Here is a 21,266-nt window from a genome sequence, read left to right as displayed (position 1 = left end):
GCACTGTAAATGGTGTAAGCGCAAAAACCCGCCAAAGTGCAAAATTGTGCATTTTTTTGTTAAATTAAATCCAGAAAAATGTAAGTGATCAAAAAGTTGCATATATGCAAACAAGGTACCAAAAAGAACAGAACGTGGTGCAATAAATGACACCTCACACAGCCCGATAGACCAAATAATAAAAGCACTATAAGGATGGGAATAGAGTGATTTTAAACATTTAGTTTTTATTTCTCTCCTCGCCCCATGACAGCACCCCTGGAGAGGTCCACCTCCTACTCCCATTGGACAGGAAACAGGATACAGGAAATCCCTGGATCTTTAAAAGAGCAACCGCCCCTTCTCATACCAGTTTCTGTTTCCTGTCCCAATGGGAGCAGGAGCTGGAGGTGGTTCTCACCACCTCTCCCTGGATTAGAAGACAGGCTGGGGGCTTACCGGCAGTAATTGTCCTCCCGGTTCCCAGCGGCATAAGTCTCCCTTAGGAGCCGCTGCCTAGTCTGGTCCAGCCCCCCACACTTCCAGATATGGGTCCCCGTTTGCCCCCCTGGCTCCTCCGGGCGCCGTGGCTCTTTTCCGTCTCCCGGCTGGCTGCAGCGTTCGCGCGCACGGGCTGGGGGGGAGGGACTGGGCTTACGTCATCACGTCGGCATCCGGGGGTGGGATTAGCTGTCGGCGGTGTTTGACAGCTTCCGGGGCCGCCGGCCTACTCAGGGGGATGGAGCTACTCTCCGTGCATCGGGAGAGTGAGACCGCACCAGCGCACGGTGGGGGGCGGGGCCAGCCGGCCTTCACCTTTTGGCGCCAGGATTTAAAAGGAGGTAAGTTCTTCACTCAGATGAGTGCTGCATCCCTCGTGTTTGGGCTGTGTTACACTCCGCACTACACCTCAGCTACCTGGTGGTAGCATCCTGGACTTTGCCAAAAACCTCCTAAGTCTGCATCTGACTCATTATGGAGGCTCACAGCGCTGGGCCACCTGATCCTACTCAGGCTGAAACACCTGTGGTATGTTGTGGCAGGGTGCTTCCTATGTTTTCTGTTTGCACCATGAATTTTTCTTTACTGAATCTCATGTTCATTCTAGGTGGATGTCCCTAGAAAATCTAAGTCTAAAAGTAGAGATTGTCCTGTATGTAGGAAGCGCCTAAGCAGTTCCTATACTAAAATGCTGTGTGGAGGGTGTATGAATTGTGTGCTGGAGGACCAAGGCCCTACCTTTATGCGCAATATGCGTGGTCTAATTAGAAAGGAGATAAGGGTAGGTGTATCACTTCTCCCTCTCTTTTAGTTTCTCTCATTTTAAATCACTTATGGTTTTACATTTGTTTCCTTTTAGACCGCCCTACCCACTCAGACTCAAGCACCCACTCCTATGGCTACTCCTACTATTTCTCTCACAGACCAGCCTGGTCCGAGTTTGTCTTTCACTCCGCCACCCCCTCCTTCCCTTTCCATAGAGCATGATGATGAAGCAGAGGAGGTCTTATCAGGTCTGGAGGAGCCAGGAGAACTGGCTTCAGTTCAATCTGAGATCTCTGAGGGCGGCTCTGCCAGGCCAACTCCTGCCATTGATTATGTGGAGTCTTTGGTAAAAGCCGTCAGACAAACTATGGACATAGAGGATATCCCTGAATCAGTACAGGATATCATGTTTGAGGGACTAGTTCCCCAAAAGCGCTTGGTTTTTCCCGTGCACCAAAGCATCAAAGCTCTTATAAATCATGAATGGGCTTATCCTGATAAAAAGTTTTTTCTGCCCAGGACTGTAAGTGTTACCCTCCTTGTGCACTAAGTATGATGAATGCCTGATGGAGGTTGGGGCGTTATATGTTCTCATCTTTTCCTTACAGTTCAAAAGAAAATATCCGTTTAGCCAGGAGGATTCTGAATCTTGGGACGGTGCCCCCAAGGTAGACCCCCCGGTAACAAAGATCTCAAAGAAAGATGCATTACCTTTTGAGGATTCTGCCTATCTTAAGGATCCTTTGGATAGACGTGCGGAGGTCTATTTAAGGAAAAATTGGGAGTCCTCTACTTCTTCATTCAAACCCCTAATCGCTGCCACACCTGTAGCTAGGTCATTGGCTTTATGGATAAACGAACTTAAAGAACTAATAAAAGGGGGGACCCCTAGTGAAGATATTCTGCCAGCCTTTGAAACTGTTGATAATGCTATTTCCTTTGTGTCCGAGGCCTCTGCAGATGCCCTTAGATTATCTGCCCGATCTGCAGCCTTGTCCAACTCTGCCCGAAGAACCATCTGGCTCAGAGAATGGAGAAGGCCTCAGACAGAAAGAAGGGCTTCCCCCTCATCCCGCAACAACCTACTCGTGGCAGGGGTAGAGGTAGGAGAACTCAGAGGGGAGGCGCAGCTAATAGAAAGGAGTGGAGACTCCCCAAAAAATCCAAGGGTTATATTTTTTCAGGGTCTGACAACACCAAGAAGCCAGCCCAATGACGGGAGGTCCCTGTGGGAGGGCGTCTTTCCCTTTTTGTGTCTGAATGGTGTAAAATTACCAATAGTTCTTTTGTCAAAGACACAATAAATCACGGTTTAAAGATCTCCTTTTTGTCCTCCCCAGGGGAAAGATTTGTTGTCACTAATTTGTCCAGTGACCCTGAAAAGCATGCTGCGCTCATTCTAGAAGTGCACTCTCTGCTTCAAAAGAATGTTTTGGTCCCGGTACCTGCCTCAGAACAGGGTAGAGGTTTTTACTCTACCTTGTTCTTAGTCAGAAAACCAAATAGTTCTTTTAGAACTATCATTAATCTCAAGCCTCTTAACAGAGTGCTGTCATATGAAAAGTTTAGGATGGAGTCTGTCTCTTCCGCCATCCTTAATCTCTCTGAAGGTTCCTTTATGGCCACCTTAGATTTAAGAGATGCTTATTACCATATCCCCATACACCTAGAACACCAAAGGTTTTTAAGGGTAGCAGTCTTTATGGAGAATTCGGTCCATCACTTTTAGTATCGTGCCCTACCATTCGGTATCTCTCAGGCACCTAGGGTCTTTACTAAAGTCATGGCCGAAGTAATGGCACATGTCAGGGAAAAAGACGTTATTATAGTTCCATACTTAGACGATTTCCTGCTAATCAACAACTCAGTCCAGGCACTTCACTCTGACATTCAGATAGTACAAGGCATCTTCACTAAGCTAGGGTGGGAAGTGAATGAAGAAAAATCTAATAAACACCCCTCCCAATCCTGCCAGTTCTTAGGTATATGCCTGGACTCTAGAGTGAAAAAATCCTTTTTGCCTAGTAACAAGATTTCTCTAGTCACTCGTAGAACTCAAGATCTTATGGACAATCCGAACACTACCATTAGAGGGGCTATGTCCTTATTGGGACTCTTTACTTCCTGTATACCAGCGGTCCCCTGGGCCCAGTACCACGGTAGAGTCCTGCAGTACCAAATCCTTTCAGAGTGGGATGGTTCTGCAGAATCTCTGGACAAACCTTTTGTTCTCTCTCCACAGAGTATCAGATCTCTCTCTTGGTGGAGAGAAGAAAATCATCTGAACAGAGGCCTCCCGTGGCATCCACACAACACTGTTACCCTCACAACAGATGCCAGCCCCCAAGGATGGGGTGCCCACACCGACTCCTTAGATTTCCAAGGCCTCTGGAATCCAGAAGAAGCATCTCAGTCTCAGAATCTCAGGGAGCTGAGAGCGGTACTACAATCCTTGATCCAGGCCCTGCCGCTCCTAAAAGGAAGGGATGTCAAGATCCTAACGGACAACAACACGGTGGTGGCATACGTCAACCATCAGGGAGGTACGAGGTCAAAAGACCTAATGAGAGTAACCCACTATATCTTCAGGCTGGCAGAAACACATCTGCAATCACTAACTGCCCTTCATTTAAAAGGGATATGCAACATCAGGGCAGACTTCCTGAGCCGTCACCTCCTCAATCAGGGGGAATGGGAATTATGTTGGGACATCTTCAATCAAATTTGTCTCATATTGGGGACTCCACAAATAGACCTGTTTGCTACTCGAGCAAACAGAAAAGTACGCAGTTTCTACTCCCTTTGCCCAGCAGACAACCCCTTGGCCCTGGATGCCCTAGCCCAGCCGTGGAGCAAAGGTCTACTGTATGCGTTTCCTCCAATAAGGCTGCTTCCGAGGGTAATCAGGAAAATCCGTCAGGACAGGGCACACGTTATTCTGATCGCACCCTTCTGGCCGAGAAGGGTGTGGTTTTCCTTTCTCAGGAGAATGTCCGTAACAGACCCTTGGGTCTTACCAGAGAGACCAGATCTCCTCAACCAGGGCCCAGTATTTCACCCTCAAGTAGCAGGGCTCCACCTGACAGCATGGAACTTGAGAGGCAGCTGTTGACCGACAGAGGGCTTTCACCACAAGTCATTTCTACTATGTTAGCCAGCCGTAAGAAAGTAACATCGGACATTTATCTGAGAACATGGAGGGCCTTCTGCCACTTCGCCAATCGTCCAATTAATGTTCTAGTTCCTCCTGACATACCATTAGTATTGGATTTTCTACAAGAAGGCCTAAACTAGCAACTGAGGCCAAGTACCATCAAGGTGCAAATCTCCGCACTAAATGCTCTCTATGACTATAAAATTGCAGAGCACCCTTGGATTAAAAGGTTTGTAAAAGCCTCTACCAGACTGTGCCCTACTCTCAGGCCCAGACTACCTCCATGGGACTTGAATCTAGTCTTGTCCGGCCTGACGGGACCTCCATTTGAGCCAATGGCAGACTGTAATATTAAATTTCTGTCCTATAAATTAGCCTTCCTCCTGGCCATCACCTCAGCTAGAAGGGTGGGGGAGATCAGGGCGTTCTCCATCCAGTCACCATATATGACTATTAGAGATGATAGGGTAGTCTTGTCTCCTGACCCTGCTTTCCTCCCTAAGGTGGTGTCAGATTTTCACAGATCCCAAGAGGTTATTCTACCATCCTTTTGTGATAATCCATCAAATGACCGTGAGGCTAGCTTTCACACACTAGACGTTAGAAGAATTATCTTACATTACTGAAAAAATACTGAACAGTGGAGATTGTGTAACAATTTATTAGTATCCTTTCAGGGACTAAATAAAGGGAAAGCTGCCACCTCTCAGACCATAGCAAGATGGGTCAAGCAAGCTATTTCTGAATGTTATAAAATCAGTGGTCAGGATGTCCCCTCACAGTTCGGTGCACATTCCACTAGGGCTATGGCCACTTCCTGGGCAGAAAGATCATTGGTTTCTATTGAACAAATATGTAGGACAGCTACGTGGAGCAGCCCCCACACCTTTTTCCGCCATTACAGGTTACAATTATCCTCCGCTGAAGACCTTCGGTTTGGCCGAAGAGTCCTACAAGCAGTTGTCCCTCCCTAGGCGGTCACTATCCCTAGTCTACTCTCCAGGGGTGCTGTCATGGGGCGAGGAGAGAAAACCAAAAATTACTAACCGGTAATTTCTTTTCTTCGAGCCTATGACAGCACCCCGCCTAATACCCACCCTGTAGATATGTTTAGAGATGTATATATGAAAAAAAAATATATAAAAAATTTTTGTGCATGTGTTTGAGCTTCGCTCCTAGGTCCTTGCTAAGTACTGGTATGAGAAGGGGCGGTTGCTCTTTTAAAGATCCAGGGATTTCCTGTATCCTGTTTCCTGTCCAATGGGAGTAGGAGGTGGACCTCTCCAGGGGTGCTGTCATGGGCTCGAAGAAAAGAAATTACCGGTTAGTAATTTTTGTTTTTTTTAAACGTTTTACATTTTTAAAAGCCGTCAAATATAAAAGTTATACAAGTTACATATTGTTGTAATTGCACTGACTTGAGGAATATGGATAACATGTCAGTGTTACCATAGGGTGAACGGTGTAAATATGAAACCCCTCGAAATAAAAGGAATTGCCAGCTTTGAAGTTTGCTCTGTTCCCTGCGCTTCCTCCCCGGGTGCTGGGGAAAGATGGCTTCAGTCCTGGGAGACATTGCGATGAGCAGAATGCAGATAGGAACTTCCCTCCACACACACACCTTTCCAGCTGCCAGGAAACCTGATGATACTACTAGTGGTGACTGCCTGGAGCAGCAATCTGTCAAGGGGTTATTTTAGGGGTCAGAGGGAAGCAAGGCGTCCTACCACTGGCAGAGTTGGTCAGGTAGCGGTGGGTTAAAATGAGTGGGCTTTCTATCTAGTACAGGATTAGGATGGGTACAGAGGTGCTTGTGTTTAAGGTGTATGTAATGGCACAGAAAGGTATTTATTGTCAGGCATCTGGAGATGTATTGTTGCTATTGGCAACCTTAGACAGTCTGTATTGGGGCCTATGTATTTGCTGCTTTTTCCTAACTCTTATGGAGATAGTGTTTTCTGTCATATATTTCTTGAATATGTTATGTATTAATTTGAGACAAGTGTTAAACTTGATCAGTGCTCCTCCCCTGCAACCTATCACACTCTTATCCAGAGGTGCTGTGCGGTCTGGAATTGCCAGAGTCACATCTAACCTCCCTACGTCACCTCAGTAATTCTGTCAGACTCCATCTTCAACCCCCTAACCTGTTTCCAGTCAGCCATAAGGACTAATATGTGTCTTCAAAGTCTCAGCAGGACATCCTCTGTATTTGTGCCTGCTGTCAGATTGCACTACAGCCCTAAGGTTGCACTACACCACCCAGCAACTCAACCCCTCAGCATATCACCGCACAACACCTAAGGGACATTGTATGTACTCCAGCAAAATGTATTAATAAACTGGTGTCAGATTTGTAATTTACTTTTACTTAAAAAAAAAAAAAGTCTTCCAGTGCTTATCAGCGGCTGTATGTCCTGCAGGAAGTGGCGTATTCTTTCTAGTCTGCAGAGCAGGAGAATTCTTTCATGGAGCTTTGCTACTGCTTCTGACAGTTCCTGGGTTACTTGAAAAGAAAAGAGTTAGCTTATCTGAAAGAGGCTGAAAGTGTTTCGCTGTACCTATTTTAATGGGGTCTAGCCATTTAGTGTGTATGTATATAGATATTATAAATCTACACTTGCACAGACTAACAGATCCTGTTGCTGACCACCTGCAGCATCTTCAACTTACCAGCTGAACACTATGGCCACCACTTCTAAAACGGAAGATCTCTGCAGTGGCAACCCACTCCCTGACCGCAGCATTGCCCCATTTAAGTCAGTGATTGGATGAGCAGGCGGTCACTGCCAAGTGGAGAAGGTCCCAAAAGTAGTAGCCACAGCATTCAACATGGAGACCTGAAAAAGGAACCCAGGGTGGCATGAATAACTGAAAATAGACTTACACATTTAAATGGTTATCTAGGGTGCAAAATTGACTATTATGGTGTGTTTACAGAGATTTATCTGACAGATTTTTGAAGCCAAAGCCAGGAATGGATTAGAAAATTGGATAAATCTGTTTTTCCTTTATGACCTGTTCTGTTCAGTCTGTTCCTGACTTTGGCTTCAATTTGTCAGATAGATCTCTGTGTAAATGCACCCTAACACGTTAAAATGTAGCTTACTAACATGGACTATGTTAGTAAGCTACATTTTAACGTGTTAGGGTGCATGTAAGGCTCTGCCAGTTACTTTTCTTGACTTGCATTGCATTGGAAGTTGTGTAGTTTCTCCCTGTGCTATATCTTGCTAACAAAGTGAGGCCACATTGACATGTTCTGCATAGAACACGGATGTGGAATGCCTGTAACAGAGTGCTTCCCACCCCCACCCCCCCGCCATTACAGTTCCCCTGCTCCCAGCATCTTATCACAGATGCTCTAGTTCTTAGTTTGGGTGAGTTTTGCAGCTCTGTTACATTGAAGTAAATAGAGCTGAATTGTAATAACACATCATTTCAAGACATGGATGGTGCTGTTTTTTGCAAGAAAGAAGCCGTTTGTTCTAATCCTGGATAACCTCTTTTACGAAGAAGTTTTTTTGTTTGGAAAACTTCAGGTACAATGAAGGTCCTAGATAATCACAGGCTGGCAACGGCTTTAGAATATGTCTACTTCTTCTAGACTTACTGTAGATATTCTAAATAACCTAAAATAAGTCATGTAAGAGATTCAAGGAAGCATCGTTGAATCTTAGGATAAGGGAATCTCATGAGAAGGTCAACATCTGGTTTTACGTTTCCGATTGCTTTGAAGAATCAGGTTGTCGGTGGCAGAACTGTAAACATCCATCTGTCATCCAGATGGGGGGATACAGGGTGACCAGTCTGGTGGGGGCAGGGGGATACAGGGTGACCAGTCTGTGGTGGGGGCAGGGGGATACAGGTTGACCAGTCTGTGGTGGGGCAGGGGGATATAGGATTACCAGTCTGAGGTGAGGGTAGAGAAACAGCAGGTTCATAGGAGCAGTGTGTGTGTGTAAGGAATGGGGATATTTTGGGGTCCACAGTTGAGGAAATGGCGCCTCTTAACCCCTTAAAGACCGGACCAATTTCCATTTTTGCGCTTATGTTTTTTCCTTCTTGTGCTTAAAAGGCCGTAGCACTTGCATTTTTTCACCTAGAGACCCACATGAGCCCTTATTTTTTGCGTCACTAATTGTATGTACTTCGCAATGACGGGCTTCATTTGTGCATGAAGTACGCTGTGAAACCAGAAAAAAATTAAATGTGTGGTAAAATTGAAAAAAAAAAGAATTTTTCTTTTTATTTCGGGAGGTTTGTGTTTACGCCGTTTGCCCTAGGGTAAAACTGACTTGTTATGCATGTTCCTCAAGTTGTTACGATTACAACGATATGTAACTTGTGTAAGGCCCCCTTCACACGTCCGGAAAAACCATCCGGATTTCCGGACCCATACACTTTAATTAGTCACGGACACCCTTCCGGATTTTTCCGGAAGGGGGTCCGTTCCGGAAAATATATCTGGAAAAAATAGGACATGTCCTATTTTTATCCGGAATTCCGGCCCGGACGCTCCCATAGAAGTCTATGGGAAATCCGGACGGATTTCCGGACCCATACACTTTAATTAGTCACGGACACCCTTCCGGATTTTTCCGGAAGGGGGTCCGTTCCGGAAAATATATCTGGAAAAAATAGGACATGTCCTATTTTTATCCGGAATTCCGGCCCGGACGCTCCCATAGAAGTCTATGGGAGCGCCGGTACCACGGGCACTTTCCTGAAGTACATCAGGAAAGTGCCCGTGATTCCGGATAAGTGAGCCGGCCGGCCCCTGCAACCACTGGCACCCCTACCTCCCCACCGCACAGGCAGCGGCAGCACAGGCAGCGGCAGCACAGGCCTCCCTCCCGGCGCCACGGCCCCCGCCCCGGATAGCTTCCAACCCCCGCAACCCCCCCCCCCCCGCCCCTTCCCCGGACAGCATCCACCCAACAAGCCCCCCCCCCCCCCCGGACCGCAGCCGCCGGATGACCCGGCCGCGTAAGCACAACACCAGCGCACTTCCCTCTCCCCTCCCCCCGGAACTCACCACTCTTCGTCGCTGCACCCCCGGACTGGACAGCTGCCGCCCGATCATCCAGCTCGCCACTCTTCTCTGCACCTCCGCCGGCCCGCACGGGACTCACCACCAGCCGCCGCCGACAGGTGAGATACAACATCCCCCCCTGAACTAAAACTCCCATCATGCAGGCCATGATGGGAGTTGTACTTCTGCTGCCTGTGGCCATCCAGGTTGCAGAAGTACAACTCTCATCATGCATCTGCTGACAGGCCATGATTAGAGTTGTACTTCTGCCTGTGGCCATCCAAGTTGCAGAAGTACAACTCCCATCATGCCTCTGCTGGCAGGCCATGATGGGAGTTGTACTTCTGCTACCTGTGGCCATCCAGGTTGCAGAAGTACAACTCTCATCATGCCTCTGCTGGCAGGCCATGATGGGAGTTTTACTTCTGCTGCCTGTGGCCATCCAGGTTGCAGAAGTACAACTCTCATCATGCCTCTGCTGACAGGCCATGATGGGAGTTTTACTTCTGCTGCCTGTGGCCATCCAGGTTGCAGAAGTACAACTCCCATCATCCCTTATGTTGGCATACTAGACCATATTAAGAACTATTTTTTTTTTTTCTCAGGAAATCCTGAAGGTTTTTCCTGATGGTAAAAACGGATTACTGTCAGGAAATCCTGATACTATCCTGATGACATTTGAGGTCTCCTGATCAGGATTTCCTGACAGTAAAAACTGACACGGACGTGTGAATGGGGCCTAACTTATTTTATTTGATGGCTTTTAAAAAAATTAAATCCTTTTTTAAATAAAATAAACGTTCCTTAAAATCGCTCTATTCCCATGCTTATAGCGCTTTTATCCTTTGGTCTATGGGGCTGTATGAGGTGTAATTTTTTGTGCCATGATGTTTACTTTTTGATTGCTTTTTATAAATTTTTTCTGGATTTGATGCGACTTGGTGCTTACGCTATTTACCGTGCGAGATCGGGAATTAAATAAATAGTTCGGGTAATTACACATGTGGCGATACCAAATATGTTTCATTATTTTTATAAAAAGGGGAGAGGGGGGAGATTCAAACTTTTATTAGGGGAGTGGATTTTTATTAATAAAAAAATATATATATTTATTTTTTACACACATACCAGAAGCCTTCCCTGGGGGACTTCTAGTATTACTACTCTGATCTCTTATTGAGATCTATGCAGTATAGATATACTGCATAGGTCAATGAGATCTATGTTCTCTTGCTCTCGGGTAATGCAGCCGAGAGTAATAGAATGCTGAGCCAGGGTTAGCGCCTTTATTGCCTTGTACAGATGCGGGGATCGCTCCTACATGATCACGTTGCGCGCGGGGGCGGGGGGACACTAGACACCAGGGATGGGGAAATTACGCATTTTTAATTTAAAATTTGCCAGCTGCATTTAATAGGCTAATTTAGCAATCAAACCGTGCCTGCTTATTGCCGCGGTCCTGGGCTGCAGATGGTTGTTAATGGGTTAAGGTATTTAGGCAACATGGGAGTATTTAGGCAAAATGGAAGTAATTTAGAAAATAAAAAGCACAGTGCTGCATTATAATCATTCATAAAACTTTACAAGTACATGGTAAATATGATATCTATCCCGTACTGAACACTACGCTAGTGCTGCCATGGTTATAGCCCTAGGAAGTCTGGGAAAACATGGATACACCCTATCGGACCTGTGCATTTTTAAGTTTTGCTCATCTCTAATGGGGACCTTGAGTGGTGCTGGGTGCTAGTTTAACATTTACAGAAAGGAAAGTTAGTTAATGCCAGTTAATGTACCGTATATGTAGTATTTGTTACTGTTTTCCTTTTCCTGTTCTTTTCTTGGCTGCTGTCATTATCATTCATTTTGTCAGCTCAAATTCCAGTCACCTATTGTTGCCAACTCATTAATATTATCTTCTGATATGATTATGTGCTTTTTTTTTTTTTATTTTACACGCATTGCAATAATTAGAATGGTTGTAAAAGTTAGGGCCATATTAGACAGCCCAATACCTCCTGTAAGCGAGCACCTCTTGATTACCGAGCCTGTTACATGGCTCGATAATTGTTTAAATAGGGCTGCATGGAGATGGGCTGAATCATGGTCCCCAGAATTCTTCTACCCTCTGCTCGCTTTCTGGAGCCGCCGCCGTAGCTTCAGAAGCCGGTCTCTGAACTGACAGGCCGCTCAGCCAATCACTGGCCTAGATGGAACCGCCGTGGCCAGTGACTGGCTGAGCGGCCTGTCAGTTTAGAGACAGGCTCTGAAGCTGCGGCTTCGGGAAGCGAGCAGAGGAACACCGGGGGCCATGGACAGGTAATGTATGCAGTTTATTTTTTTATTTTTTTTACACAGTCATCAGACATCAGCTGCACATCCCCATTACACACATGGATGCACGGTCGGTGCCCAATGATCTTAGGTCAGGACCAAAAGACATAATCAGCCGCTGATCGCTGTCATCGGCTGATCGTTGTCTCTATTACATGGAGCGATAATCGGCCTGATTCATCCAATTATCACTCCATGTAATAGGGCCCTTTGGGTGTGTTTACACAGAGACAAATTTGACAAATTTCTGAAGCCAAAGCCAGGAATGGATTTGAAAAGAGGAGAAAGCTCAGTCTTTTCTTTATGACCGGCTTTCTGTTCATAGTCTGTTCCTTCCTTTTAAAAATCTGTCAGATAAATCTCTCTGTGTGAAGGCACCCTTAGAGTCACAGTCACAGGCATTTACTTACTATTCTATGCAAGCCTGAACACCCATTCTAACAAAACATCTTATTCACCAATGAAATATCAATAAGACCTTGTTATTTTCTGAAATAAATGAGAACCTAAGCCTCCTTACTTTGTGATGACACAGCGTTCCTGGAACCTGGACATCTCACAGCTCAGCCGGAGCGCTATCAGTGCAGTAGTTAAACTTGCTTAGACAGCTGCAAGGAAGCCGCGCAACCACTGAAGTATTTCTGGGATAAAGACCAGTATTATTTATCCGCAAATTCATTTAGAAATCAGATTTATAGGATTCCTTTAATTATTTTTTAACCACCATGTGGCTCCTGCATTCCAGTGGATATACCCAAGAGAATATGAGCAAGGCTATTTAAAGGCAAACCCTTCAATAATAGGGATATGAATCTATAATGAAAACAATAATGTACCCAAACTGTGGAAGCTGGCATGACTCACGTGGCCGTGTATAGCCAACATTTGTTCTCATAATAAATATCTACTTGCAGTATGTTATTACTTGGGGAAATCCCAAATGAATTGTGAATTATTATAACGTCTAGAAGATTCTATTCAACATCAATGATAATTGTCCCACCATTAGACCCTAAAGGGGTTATCCTTTGTAGAACGTGTGTATGTAAATTCAGCGGCATATGTCTTTGCAGGAAGAAAGTATTGGTAATGTTAAAATAATTTGATTAGGATTGAAATTTGTAAGCTTGTCTGACATTTATCTAAAGTACATGGCCAGCATTAGGCATAGGCGCTGTATAATCCTTTAGAGGTAATACTTCTGGTGGAGACTATTATATGTGCATTAGTGCTGGAAGCAATTTTTGTTAAAATTTTCATGAACCAAACTAGAATGGTATAAAAATGAGTGGCAAATGTAAATTGAAGACTGATATATTCCAACAAACCCTCTAAACCCTCTAAACTCTGTATGTGTTCCAGTCTAGTACAGGATGTATTGTAGTAAGTTATCCCCACCAGCAACCATACACTATGAATGGAGCAGTGGTATGGTATGTACACGCAACGGACACTCCATTCCTCGTGGAGACTCAGGACCCTGTTTTGAGGATCAAGGGGGTCCGAGCAGTTGGTTACACTACTATACTTATTCGCTATAATGGTGATAGAGGTTAAAAGAGGTTATCCAGTGAAAATCTTTTTCTTTCAAATCGACTGGTTTCAGAAAGTTATATAGATTTGTAATTTATTTCTATTTAAAAATCTCGAGTTTTCCCATACTTATCAGCTGCTGTATGTCCTACAGAAAGTGGTGGATTATTTTCAGTATGACACAGTGCTCTCTGCTGACATCTCTGTCCGAAACAGGAACTGTCCAGAGCAGGAGGTTTTCTATGTGGATTTGCAGTTCCTGTCTCGGACAAAGATGTCAGCAGAGAGCACTGTTTCAGACTGAAAAGAAAATGCCACTTCCTGCAGCTCATACAGCAGCTGATAAGTATTAGAAGACTTGACATTTTTTAATAGACGTACATAACATTTGAAAGAAAATGATTTTTACTGGATAACCCCTTTAACCTCCATCTACATTATAGGGAATAAATATGGTAGTGTAACCAACTGCTGGGACCACCGTGATCCTCAGAACAGGGTCCTGAGTCTCCATGAGGAATGGAGTGTCCGTTGCGTGTACATACCATACCACTGCTCCATTCATAGTGTATGGTTGCTGGTGGGGATAACTTACTACAATACATCCTGTACTAGACTGGAACACATACGCAGATATCGATAGTTTAGAGGGTTTGTTGGTATATATCAGTCCTCAATTTCCATTGCCACTCATTTCTATACCACTCTGGCTTGGTTCATGGAAATCAAATGCAAGTGTAGTCTCCACTAGAAGTATTACTTCTAAGGCCTTATTCACACGTCCAGTAATCTACAGATCCGTATTTCCATATTCGAGTTAGTGCAGATTGTTGTCCATTGGGCAATTTACATGATCAGTAGATTACAAGGACGTAACCCAATGCTGAAAATCTGCTATTTTTTACAGATTGTAACCTGTTTGGCATCCGTATTTCCGTACAAAAATACGGATGAGTTATAATTGAGATGTCGGAGAAAATAAAAAAGGATTTATAGGGATATGGATGCCATACATATGCCAAATCTGTAATTCTTTGCGGATTATACAGGTGGTTAGTGGGAGGAATCTACGGACTTACAGACAAGCTTGCAAATTTAGATCCTTATCAAATTATTTTAACATGGCGGAGATTTATCAACATGGTGTAAAGTGAAACTGGCTCAGTTGCCCCTAGCAACCAATCAGATTCCATCTTTCATTCCTCACAGGCTCTTTGGAAAATGAAAGGTGGAATCTGATTGGTTGCTAGGGGCAGCTGAGCCAGTTTCACTTTACAACATGTTTGATAAATCTCCCTCTATATCTCCTGATCACAGCAGGTCTCAGCAGTAAGACCTGCTGCGATCAATAACTTTTGACTGATGACATGTCGAAAGTTATTTTTAATGACAGTGAAATTTTGGAAATGTTGTTTATTAATAAAGATAGTAAAATGGAACATTGGCAATCTATGCTATTCGGGTTAAAATGTCCCTGACAGAATAAATCCTAACACCAGTATGAACATAACCATTTCCATGTTTCCAAGTATCCTTTACTGGTTTTATACACAGTTTTAGCATGAATCCCATGATGACATAGGCTATTTATAGTCATTTTAATATAAATGGCCAGTGTCACATTTTACACCCTCATGGCTAAAGCACTCTTTCACGCTGAGGACTTTGTCACTGAAGTGATATTTATAGAGCTGGTGTAACATGGCTTGTAACATAACTTTAGTATATACTCATGATTTGCAGTTTCCATAAACAAGGGGATTTTCCTATTTATTTATTTATTTATTTATTTATTTATTTATTTTGGGAGATATAGAAGACGGTTGACAGAAAAACCATTTATCTTATTCCCTCTATTACTCTCTTATTATCTTAGTACATGTTTATCCCAGGCAGGTGTACATCCAGTTATTGTGGATTTCCCAACCACATCTTCTGAAAGTTATTCGGTCCATAATCGGCCCGTGGAATACAGGGCAACGATCAGCCGACATTGTTCATGTCGGCTGATCTTTGCGTCGCTTGTTTTTCAACCATGTTGAAAAACAAGCGACTGATATAGCAGCGATCCGCTGCCGTCGCTCCGTGGAACAGGAGCGTCGGCAGCAGACCGCTGCTATCCTCTATGGGCTGCCTAGACAATCTAGTGATCACCCGGGCAGCCCCCCCCACGGTCTCTCCCGTACTCACCCGTTCGCTGCAGCCCGGTGTAATAGCGGAGGCAGCGAGTGGGGAACGAGGAGAAAACAGCGCTCGTTTGCTCGTCTTCTCGTCTGCATCGCCCCGTGGAATAGTGGCTTAACACTATACAGATTTTGCACCTTGAGGGTTTCCTGATGTGTTTCATGTAGAGATAAGCAAATGTACAGCAATAACGAAGCGGGACACTTCGATGCGCTCAGACGTCCACATTCAGGCTGCTCCTTTTGAACTTGGCTCTGGGTGCCTGGGAGAGCTGGATACAATCTTCCAGGCTTGTATGTAGCTTTTCCAGGCACCCAGAGCGGAGTTCAAAAGGAGCAGCCTGAATGTTGTGCTTTGCTTTGTTACTACTGTACATTTTCTCATCTCTACTTTTATGCTTAAAGGGGTACTCCAGGCAAAATGTATTTTTTATATGTTATTTCATAAGTAAAGTTAGACAGATTTCTAATATACACTAATTATGGGAAATGCACACAGTGCTATTTCCCTCAATTTAGTAGATCAAGCAGGCTAAATTAGACGTCTCAAGTGTATGTTCCGGCAGGGTCCAGCAGGGGGCGCATGTAGAAATATAGAATTAGAATAGATGTTTATGCAGATGAATCAGTGCCTTCTTCCTCCCTCCCTGTGCTGCCCAGTGCTTGCAATGTCCTTCCTCCCTCTGTCCCATCCCGCTGCCTGTCTCCCTCTCCGCCTGCCTGGTCCTATTACACCTGCCACCCGGTTCCGTGCAGCGGGGTGAGCACTCCTTATCTGAGGGGGTGGCCTCCTGCACCTTCCCCCAACCAGCCGCCCGTCCTCTGAGCCCCTGCGGCTGATAGCCCCTACGGCCATGCCCCCTTGCGTCCCAGCGATCACCCTGTCGTCCAGTCATATGCCGGAGCAGGGGACTGGGGTATGCGTTGAGCACAGAGGCGCTGTGTATCAGCAGCAGGGTAGCTGAGGGGAGACGGGCAGCTGCTTGAGACAAAGTTCAGGAGTGCTCACCCCACCGCTCGGTCCAGTGCAGGAACGCTCTGCACAGACCAGGAGGTGGTGTTAGCACTGAGGCGCAGGGGGGCAAAGTTCGTAGTGGCTATCAGCCGCAGGGGCTCAGAGGACGAGCTGCTGGTTGGGGGGAGGTGCAGGAGGGGCCTCCACAGTGGGGTGAGCGTCAGATAAGGGGCACCTACCCTGCTGCACGGAAATGGGCAGCAGGTGTAATAGGACCGGGCAGGCGGCAAGATGGGACAGAGGGAGGAAGGATATTGCAAGCATTGGGCAGCACCGGGAGGGAGGGAGAAGGCACTGATTCATCTGCATAGACATCTATTCTAATTCTATACTTCTACATGCGCCCCCTGCTGGGCCCTCCCGGAGCATACACTTGAGATGTGATGCACTGTTTTTTTTATAGAAATTGAGCCTGTCTTATCTACTAAATTGAGGGAAATAGCACTATTGTGCATTTCCCATCATTAGTGTATATTAGGAATTTGTCTAACTTTCCTTATGTAATAACATATTAAAAATACATTTTGGCCGGAGTACCCCTTTAGGTCCTTCCACTATTTTTGCAGTCTGTCTTTGGATCCATTCTATTTTAATATTATAGTCATATAGAGAGCCAGGATTACAGCACTGAGGGGAATGAGTACAGCCCAGGAGCTGTGACTAGTTCAGGGAGAGAAGCCGCCCTCATGACTATAGCGCTGATTTGCATACAGCGCAGGGAGGAATAATAAAACTCTATCTAACTAACATCATTATTTTACAACTACCTTTTAAATTACACGTTTTTTTGTGTCAACCTACCATAGATTATAAGAGGCTAATGATCGTTCTATATTGGAGGCTGTCACGGCCGCGGCGGCGTCCCGTGCTCCGGGCCGCCGCCGCGACCTCCCTCTGAGCCATGCAGCAGCCGGTGTCCATAGGCAGGGACCCGGCGCTGCTGTTTCTTCAGCCCCGGCGGGCGCCTCACCTCTCCACGCTCCCGTCCGTCGCTGTGCCGGCCGGCGCGCGCGTCCCCGCCTCCTAGGGCGCGCGCGCGCCGGCTGTCCCAGGTTTAAAGGGGCAGTGCGCTCCTAATTGGTCCATGCACACAATCACTCCCTATAAGTTCCAGCCCTGCCCCACTACAGGTGTTGGAGCCTCTACATGCTTCCCATAGCGTTTGGCCCAGCTCCCTGTTGTTCCTGATTCCTAGTCCTTGTTCCTGATTCCTAGTCCTTGTTCCTGATTCCTGTCCGATACCTGGCCCCCAGTCCCAGTTCCTGGTCCCTGCTCTCCTGTGTTCAGCCAGTTGCCTGCGGTTACGCATATTAACCTCTGCCAGCACCATCTTACGTCTGCTGCTCCTGCTACACCTCGTCTGCCGTCACTAGCAACCAAGCCAGGGGTAGCGACCTGGGGGTCGCCTGCCGCAGCAAGTCCATCCCGCCTTGCGGCGGGCTCTGGTGAAAACCAGCGGCCCCTTAGACTCCGCTCCCTGGTGAGGTTAGTGCCATCGCTGGTGACGGTCCAGTGGATCCACTACTCCAGGTGTTACAGTAGGCTCCAACCATGGATCCCGGCGAGGTGCCTGATATCCGCGAAGTGGCCCGAGTGGTCGCCCTACAGGCTCAACAGATCCAGCAACAGTCACAGCTGATCCAACAACTGACTGCAGCCGTACAGCAGCATACTACAGCTCAGCAGTCATCACCTCCTGCAGCCTCTGCTAAACTACGTCTGGCTCTCCCAAGCAAATATGGAGGTGACCCCAAGTTGTGCAGAGGATTCCTGACCCAATGCACTATGCATATCGAACTTCTAAGCAGTCAGTTTGCCACCGAGCGCTCTAAAGTGGCTTTCATTATCAGCCTATTGGAAGGTAGAGCTCTGGCCTGGGCCACACCACTGTGGGACCGTGATGATCCTGTTGCTGCCAATCTCCGTATCTTCCTGGCCGAGTTCCGCTCTGTCTTTGAGGAACCTGCCCGTGCGTCTTCGGCTGAGACTGCTCTCCTCAATCTCTCCCAGGGGACTTCCTCCGTTGGTGATTACGCCATCCAGTTCCGCACCCTGGCTGCAGAACTAGACTGGAATGAGGCCGCTCTAATTGCCACCTTTAAAAAGGGCTTGTCCAGTCAGGTGAAGGATGTGCTCGCTGCCCGAGATTTGCCTACCTCCTTGAATGAACTCATTCTACTGGCTACCAGAGTCTACACCAGGTTTTCCGAGAGAGAGGAGGAGGTCCGGCAAGAACGGCGTTTGAGTCTGCCCCGTCGCCATCCCCGGCTGGCTCCGGTGTTCCAGAATCCCGTTGCTCCTATGCCCCAGTCGTCTCCCGAAGTTCCTATGCAGGTGGAACGAGCCCGCCTGACGTCTGCTGAGAGGGCCCGTCGACTGGAGCTGAATCTCTGCCTCTATTGCGGTGGCACTGATCACTACCGGCAGAGATGTCCCCAACGTCCTCAGCGTCCGGGAAACGCTCGCACCTAGGTCCGGTGGGAGAGGCCTCCCTAGGTGTGAATGCCACCTCTCCAAGGTTGTTAATGCCAGTCTCCATCCAGACACCCTCAGGGCAAGTTCTCCAGACCACTGCCCTCATCGACTCTGGCGCTGCTGGCAGTTTCATTTCTGCTTCGTTGGTCCAAAGATGGCGGCTACCCGTGATCCAACTAGCCCAACCCCGGTCAATCTCTTCGGTCACGGGCGAGATTCTTAACGAAGCTGTGCACTGCCAGACTGCACCCCTAGTCCTCCAGGTGGGCGCTTTACATCAGGAGAGGATCTCCTTCTACGTCTTGCGCCATTCCTCTTCCAACATCCTACTGGGCCTTCCTTGGCTGCAATTACATACCCCTAAGCTGGACTGGAGAACTGGGGAGGTTCTCAGCTGGGGCCAGGACTGTCCTAATAGGTGTCTGAGGTCCCCTCAACCCAAGTGCTCTACGAGGTCACCTGCTTCCGCCAAGCCTCTGTCTGGATTACCGGAGGATTATCAAGACTTCGTTGATGTCTTCTCGGCTAAGGAGGCGGACTCTCTACCACCTCATCGGCCCTATGATTGCCCTATAGACCTTCTTCCAGGAACTTCTCCTCCCCGTGGTCGAGTATACCCTCTCTCTGTGCCCGAGACTGAAGCCATGTCCTCCTACATCCGGGAGAACTTACAGAAGGGCTTCATCCGTAAATCCACGTCTCCTGCTGGCGCTGGATTTTTCTTTGTACAGAAGAAGGACGGTTCCCTCCGCCCATGCATAGACTACCGGGGCTTAAATAAGGTGACTGTCAAGAACCGCTATCCTCTTCCACTAATCCCCGAGCTATTCGACCGTCTTCGTGGAGCTAGAGTTTTCTCCAAGCTGGATCTCAGGGGAGCGTATAACTTGATCCGTATTCGTGAAGGAGACGAATGGAAGACCGCTTTCAACACCAGAGATGGGCACTACGAATATCTGGTCATGCCATTCGGCCTATGCAATGCCCCAGCGGTCTTCCAGGAATTCGTGAACGATATCTTCCGAGATCTCCTCTATGTCTGCGTCATTGTCTATCTTGACGACATCCTGGTCTTCTCCCACGACCAGCAGACCCACGTGTCCCATGTACGGCAGGTTCTACGAAGACTACGGGCCAACCGTTTGTATGCCAAACTGGAGAAGTGCGTTTTCCATCAGCGCAGCCTGCCGTTTCTTGGATACATTGTCTCCGACCAGGGCCTACAGATGGATCCTGCCAAGCTCTCAGCTGTTCTCCAGTGGCCTCGTCCTGAGGGACTTAGAGCTATCCAACGATTCCTTGGATTTGCCAACTACTATCGGCAATTCATCCCTCACTTCTCTACCCTGGTTGCACCCATGGTGGCTCTCACAAAGAAGAAGGCGGATCCCAGACGCTGGCCTCCAGAGGCCGAGCTAGCCTTCAATAGCCTAAAGTCTGCCTTTGCCTCCGCTCCTGCTCTAGTTCGCCCGGATATCTCCAAGCCGTTTTCTCTTGAAGTTGATGCTTCTTCTGTGGGCGCAGGAGCCGTCCTCTCGCAAAGGGACACATCAGGCAAGACCAGAACCTGCGGGTTCTTTTCCAAGACTTTTTCCCCTGCCGAGAGGAACTATACTATAGGAGATCGTGAACTCCTGGCTATTAAGTTGGCACTGGAGGAGTGGCGTCATCTCCTAGAGGGGGCTAAACATCCCGTTAACATCTACACGGATCACAAGAACCTCCTCTATCTCCAATCGGCTCAACGCCTCAATCCCCGGCAGGCCAGGTGGTCCCTCTTCTTCTCTCGGTTCAACTTCACCATTAATTTCCGTCCAGCCGAGAAGAATATCAAGGCCGATGCGTTATCCCGGGCATCCGATGTCATGGGGCAAGAGGAATCTCCTCGTCACATAATACCTCCTGATCGCCTAGTACCAGTTGCCACTTCTACTCTGCAGAGGTTACCTCCCGGTAAGACGTATGTGCGCCCCGCACTCCGTAAACGCATCCTGAAATGGGGTCACTCCTCTATGGTGGCCGGGCATCCGGGAGTTCTAAAGACCGGGCAACTTATCTCCCGCCACTACTGGTGGCCTAGCCTACTCCAAGATGTCAAGGACTTTGTGGCGTCCTGTACCGTCTGTGCCAGAAACAAATCCTCCCATCAAAGACCGGCCGGCCTACTTCAGCCCTTGCCAGTTCCAGACCGCCCCTGGTGCCATATAGGCATGGACTTTGTCACTGACTTACCTCCATCTGCGGGTAACACGGTCATCTGGGTTGTTACTGACCGTTTCTCCAAGATGTCCC

This window comes from Dendropsophus ebraccatus, chromosome 5, assembly GCF_027789765.1.
Source record: "Dendropsophus ebraccatus isolate aDenEbr1 chromosome 5, aDenEbr1.pat, whole genome shotgun sequence".
In the NCBI taxonomy this organism is placed as follows: Eukaryota; Metazoa; Chordata; class Amphibia; order Anura; family Hylidae; genus Dendropsophus; species Dendropsophus ebraccatus.
This window is presented reverse-complemented; position numbering follows the sequence as displayed.